The sequence below is a fragment of the Pipra filicauda genome, unplaced genomic scaffold (genome assembly GCF_003945595.2).
Source record: "Pipra filicauda isolate LSUMZ 115617 unplaced genomic scaffold, ASM394559v2 scaffold462_size518177_pilon, whole genome shotgun sequence".
NCBI classification, from domain to species: domain Eukaryota; kingdom Metazoa; phylum Chordata; class Aves; order Passeriformes; family Pipridae; genus Pipra; species Pipra filicauda.
Genome location: NW_024104601.1, coordinates 507,189 through 512,678, shown reverse-complemented (window position 1 = coordinate 512,678; position 5,490 = coordinate 507,189). Strand labels below are relative to the sequence as shown.

At 50.4% G+C, this 5,490-nt stretch overlaps 1 long non-coding RNA gene across 4 annotated transcripts; it reads right to left on the bottom strand.

Annotated features, from left to right (window-relative positions):
• Nucleotides 1–981: 981 nt before the first annotated feature.
• LOC114000192 lies at nt 982–4,921 on the bottom strand. Of its 4 annotated transcripts, none has more exons than XR_005565353.1 (3): nt 3,199–4,921; nt 1,617–2,478; nt 982–1,277 (listed from the first exon to the last, which is right to left on the bottom strand). It is a non-coding gene; the product is annotated as an uncharacterized LOC114000192 (long non-coding RNA). The 4 variants fall into 4 exon arrangements; XR_005565354.1 differs by having other exon boundaries at nt 982–1,742; nt 2,349–2,478; XR_005565352.1 differs by having other exon boundaries at nt 982–2,478; nt 3,199–3,349; nt 4,807–4,921.
• Between the last annotated feature and the right edge of the window lie 569 nt (nt 4,922–5,490).

Sequence of the window (5,490 nt, the reverse complement as noted above, 5' to 3'; positions counted from 1 at the left end):
CCCCAACTCTTGGTGTTCCTCGTTCTCCCCGGGAAGAGGGGCTGCTCTGGCGGAGCGGCAAACGTTCCACGAGAGCTGCGAGTCTCCCTGGTTTATGCTCTTCCAGAAAACTCAGCCTCTGTAGTTTGTCAAACCCAGCGTGTTCCAGAGAGAGGGAAACAATCTCCCCCAACTGCGCCGTGCCGTTTTTCCCATGTTCCCTTTATCCCTGATGTAGCACCCAGCAAATTCTGCCTTGTACCGAGAGCCATTTCTGTCAAATTAGGTTAAAAGGAAGTAGCGGAAAACTAAAAGCTCTGCGTCTAATCCTGCCACCTGGAAAATCAGCAGAGAAATATAATTTTGTAGTCTTTCAAATTAAATCAGATTCTGGGCACTCTGCTGATGAGTTAATCCAGAGCTGAGTGGAATGGCTCTGCTCAACCATGACCAGGTTTAGGCACGTTCAATTCACGGCAAAGCAGTTCCAGTTCAGAGACACCGCTTTTAATTGTGTCCTCACCCTGTTTCTTTTAATTTTACAATTTGCCTCAGCCCTTGTCCATTAAGGAGCTCTCAGCAGGAGGTGGCCATCAAAGGCAGAGCAGAGGCCAGGGACCTGCAGGGGGGTCACCACTCTGTCTGGGATTTGGGTGGCCTTTTCCTTCCCTGCACCCTGCGGCTCCCACCCACCCAGGCTCCATCCTGGGGGCTCCCACAGCAGGAACAGCTGAGCAGGGATCCAGGGATCAGGGATCAGGGATCAGGGCTGCTCCCTGGCACTGCTCAGGTTTCTCACTCCTGCTGAGGACACTGGGATGTCCCCGCTGGGCTCCCTGGGTGGCCACGCTCTGAAATCCCTCCCAGCTGCTGCTCCCCAGTGCTCCCCATGCTCGGGAGCAGTCGCTCCCACCCCTCTTTGATGTTTTGTATAAAACTGACCTGCACGTGATTTTGTGCCTCTTTACTCTCCTCTCAGCATATCAAGTGCAGCCACAAGTCTTTCTGTACTTTACTTTATTCTATTTTTTCCCCAGTTGCTTTTCACACGCCAAGTCCAGAATGTCACATCTGATCTTTCCTGGTTTCCCTCTGGGTCTTCTAGGAAAGCTTAGACCAGTTGCATTAGAAGCAGTAAAAATGATTGAAAGCATGAAGGTGCCTTTTCAAGTTTTAAATTTAACAAGTTTAAGGATCATGAAGTGTTTCTCTTCTTTTCCTGGCCTGGGAAGGAGCAGGGCTGTCCACATCCCTCAGGGACTCCAGCACTGCTGACCTCTGCAGGCAGCGAGGCAAGGCTGCAAAGGGGACATCAATGGCAACAGCAATTTTTATTGAAAAACAGAAATAATTTCTTCAAACAAAAAACCCCAAACAAAGGTAAACATGAACGGGGTGGTTTGTTCTGAAAAGCTTTGCTGGTATCAAGAGAAGTGGTCTTACACAATATGGTGTTTTGGTTTGGTTTCTCTCTTGTTTTCCTAATTTACAATGTGTTTTAGCACCTCTGCAAAATATCCCTCAGGCTGCCAATGGCGACAGGGCCCAGGGTGCTGATTTAACGTGAGAGAATATGTTCTCTTACACCATTTTTCCAAACTCTCCCCTTTGTGCTGTGATGTCATTAAACCACTTACAACCAAGTCCAGAGGCTGGATCTCCATCCTGTCATCCAGCAACATCTGCCTCTTCCCCGTGGATGCCACCTGGCACTTTGCAGAGATCCAGTCCCTCCCGGGTGTGAGTGATCCCAGGAGCCAGCCCTGCAGGGAGGAGGAGGAGGAGCAGGAGGAGGAAGGAGGAGGTTGTCTCTCTGGGCAGCATCGCCCTGGGAGAGAGCACAAGCCCCTGAAGGCATTTTGGTTTTGAGAACAGTGACATTCCCTGGGCCAGGCTGCATGGACAGCCAACAGCATGGACACACCAACAGCACCTGAGTGGACACTCACTGCTGCCCTAGGGGTGTAACAGCCACCATCATGAGGAGTCCAAAGCAAAGGCTGTGAAGAAACCAGCAGTAATTGCTGCCAGCCAGCACAGCTGCACAGGCACAGGGAGCAGAGCTGCTGGGGGAGCAGCACGGCAGGAGGGGAAGGAGAGGCTGAAAGCTGCTCCCTTGACCCGATTTTGGCTCTTCTCCACGTGCAGGGAAGGCAGCCTGCACTGCTGCTCCTCCTGCCATCCCCACAGCTGCTCCAGAAGAAGATGATGATGGATTTATCGCTCCTCCCCGAGCGAGTGGTGATGGATTGTTGGTGGAGCTGCGGAATTTCCCCAGGCCCCAGATGGAATCAAATCTCCTGGAAATGTTTCACTCCCCATACATGGGGCTATCTAGAAAAGGCAGGTCCTCAGGAGCACAGCTTTACCTGCAATCCTCTGGTGCAGCACTTTGATTTGTTTCCTTTAACGAGGCTCGAGGGTGCCTTAAGAGGCTGTTTCCAGGATCCAAGGGAGATGGCAGGATTTGATCTCTCTCCATGGTCTTGTATGTAATTACTGAGAGGAGACAGCAAATGTGCAAAGACTCAGAGAGGTTACAAGAAATTATCCCAAGCCAGCAGACAGAAATCCACCTCTGCTGGGATTTGGGGGAGCTGTGGGAAGTTCCACACTTGCAGGCAAGACTGGGGCCAGTAACAACCCCCCTGTAAACCCTCGGAGGGTCAGCTCCATCCGTGACCTGCCCTTTCTCCATCCCTCTCCCACCCCCACGGGCAGAGGGCACTGGGCAGGTGGGTGCAGAGAGCAGCTCTTGGCAATGTCAAGCTCACCTGTCTTGAGCTCCACAGCTCCAGGCTTTGAGAGCCCAGCTCCCCAGTGCTGCCACTTGGAGAGAATTTCTTACGTGCCATCCAGTTTTAGTGCCATTCTATTTCATTTGCTACCTTACCTTAATCATTTTTTAACACTCATTCAATTTGCATTTCTCTCTCTTCATCTGTTCCTGATATTTTATTTTTTCAATAAACTAAGTAATTTAGTGGCTCTAATCCCAAGCCTCCAATTTAGAGCATGGATGTGGAGGCTGCAGAAGCAGCCCAGTTTAAATCTGTCAGTCAAACATAACTTAATCTATCATCTTCTTTACAACTAAAACTGCTCTGGGGGAAGGAAACCATGACTGGGAATCAGTTTAACTTTGAAACATCCACCTCTACAGCTTTCTAGTGCTCTTGTTATGCACGGGCTATCAGAAAATGCTGAAGTTATACAGACCTTGGACAACATGAAGTCACAACAGTTCAGGTCCAGAGGCAGCTGCAGAGGCTTTGAAGAGCCCGAGGCCACATCCCCAGTGCCATCACCGTGGTACAGGCTCTGGGACACAGCTGCAGTGCTTTTCGACTGGTTTTCCATTTCTGGACCTCTAAAAAAAGTCAAGAGAATTAAAGACACCAAAGATAACTGCTTCTCTCTGTTACCTTTCCTGGCTGCTGTGAGATAGCCCACGGACTTACCCGAGGCAGTGGCTCAGGGCTGAAGCACAGCCCCAGGCACACACGGGCTGGATGGAGCCAAGGAGCTCTGGAGTGAGGGCACCGACCACAGAGTGCTCTTCCCTGTGCTTCCTGGGGCTCCAGGCTGCTGTGTGCTTCCAGGCTCCTCTGCAAGCACCTCTGGATGCTCCCTGGAAGCCTCTGGAAGGCTCCTCTGCTGTATTTGGTTTTGGCACTTTAGTCTGACTTACATTTTCTCCATTTCACTGGGACCAGGACCTGCACAAACAAATCCTCCCGTCCTCTTCCACCAGTGGGACCAGAGGCTGGGGGGGAAGCTCGTGGTGTGTCAGCCCACCACAGCCCTGAAGCACCAAGCACTAAATGACTGTGCTCCCCACGAGATGAGCTGTGCAATGGAGATGTTATTCTTCATCAATAAGTAAGGACTTTTCATCAAAATTTCACCAGCAGCTGGATGCTGAGCTGGTGCCCGAGGGGTCCCTGCCACCTCCAAAGCTGCAGCAGAGCAGCACAGGGCACAGACACAGAGGCACCACGAGTCCCAGTGCCCCAGAGCTGCAGAGCTGGGGACGTCTGTCTCACACCTCTGCTTGTCTGGGTGCACCTCAGTGTAAACCTGCAGCACTGGGCCAAGCCATTGCTCCTCTGGAAAGTTCTCGTGGCTATTTTTGTCCAGTCCATCACTGCTGGCTCTGTGGGAGAAGCTCAGAACTGGGCCTGTCGAAGCCCCGAGAAATCACTGCACAGTTCTGCCCTGAGCTAGAGCATCCAAAAGCTGCCACAGTCAGTATGTCCTGGGCTGCAGCAAAGGGCCTGGCAGCCGGGCACAGCAGCTGTTCAGCAGACGACCACATTTTATTCTGGCCCATATTTCATCTTGCAGCAATTAGCCAAGACAAAAGGGCCTCATCACACCAGCATTTCAGCCTCGTGTTCAGGGAGGCAGAACTCAGAGCACAAGATCCTCAATAAAAACACCAATAATGTCTGCTAGCCCACATCAGAGTTTTCACAACTGGAGCATGAGGGAAAACCTGCTCAGCCCTGCTGGGTTCAGCCCCCTCACATGATGGTTTTTGGCAAATCTGAGGCAATCCAGTGAGTACTGTGAGGAGGCACCACAGTGCAGCCACCCCAGCCCAGGGATGAGCCCCCCACCAGCACTCAGACATTTGTTGGATGTCAGGTCCTTCCCTTTGCTCCACCTCAGCATAAAACATATATTTGATGTCCACGTTCTAGTTTTCTGAAATAATATCTTCCCCATAAATATCTTCTCAATAGTCCCAGCCCCAAGCCCGGTGCTAATAAAAGTGCTCTTTATGGTTATTGGACAAGTGAGATGACTGGGCTGCACAATTACCTTCAAATATCTGCTCAGAACCGGCTGGGAGTGGAAATCAGCTTCTTCCTCCCCAGGTGCAAATCCATAATGAGGATTTATTTCAGAGGAGGTGGAAATGAGGTAATCCCTCTTCTTCCTGAGGTGAGATAAGGAGAGGAAAAAAAAAAAAAAAGAAAAAAAAGGAAAGAAAATGGTACAAGTTAATACTGAAGAATCTGGAAAAGCAAATGATTTGCAGGAGAAAGGGGCAGGAGGTCAATGGCATAGAAAAGCTCTGAGTAATAAGAGGGAGAAATGATGGGTTTGCCTAATGCTGTCCTGTGCAGGGACAGGGGCAGGAGGTTGGGGTGAGCCCCTTCCTTGTGTTCAGCCTCCTCAGGGATTCTGCAGCACCCAGGAGCAGAGGTCAGTCCCCAGGACAGCCAGCACCCTGCATCTGTGGGCACAGCCTTTTTGTGCCTGTTTTTTTTCAGTACATTCATTGCTATAATAACCCTATTTCAGTAAAACATATAAAATTGCCACAAAATGAAGCAGATACGGAGAAATTGTGTCATTGGGGAAACCAAACTAGCACCCAGCCTCTGCTTCAGCAAAGCCACAGCAGATTGTGCTGCCCTGTGAAAATGGAGTGAGCTGAGAAACAGCATAAATTAGGATAAAGGTGTGTATTTATGGGAAGAAATTGAGGAAAACCAACTC